Consider the following 560-nt stretch of genomic DNA (forward strand, 5'->3'; position numbering starts at 1 on the left):
CCACGGTACAGAATGCAAAAATATGAATGTTAAAATTTTCGACTAATCGGTTCTAAGAGGCGAAGCAATACGCCGCTGGGACTTTGAAATATTTCGGAGCGCACCTAAAGTTCGTTATTTTGGCTAAACGGAGCGAAAATCTGCATTTATACCATCACGGACGTTAGTTTAATAGCGTTTAACGATGGATCCACGGTACAGAATGCAAAAATATGATTGTTAAAATTTTCGACTAATCGGTTCTAAGAGGCGAAGCAATACGCCGCTGGGACTTTGAAATATTTCGGAGCGCACCTAAAGTTCGTTATTTTGGCTAAACGGAGCGAAAATCTGCATTTATACCATCACGGACGTTAGTCCAATAGCGTTTAACGATCGATCCACGGTACAGAATGCAAAAATATGATTGTTAAAATTTTCGACTAATCGGTTCTAAGAGGCGAAGCAATACGCCGCTGGGACTTTGAAATATTTCGGAGCGCACCTAAAGTTCGTTATTTTGGCTAAACGGAGCGAAAATCTGCATTTAGTACCATCACGGACGTTAGTTCAATAGCGTT

The sequence above is a fragment of the Osmia lignaria genome, unplaced genomic scaffold (assembly GCF_051020975.1).
Source record: "Osmia lignaria lignaria isolate PbOS001 unplaced genomic scaffold, iyOsmLign1 scaffold0048, whole genome shotgun sequence".
In the NCBI taxonomy this organism is placed as follows: Eukaryota; Metazoa; Arthropoda; class Insecta; order Hymenoptera; family Megachilidae; genus Osmia; species Osmia lignaria.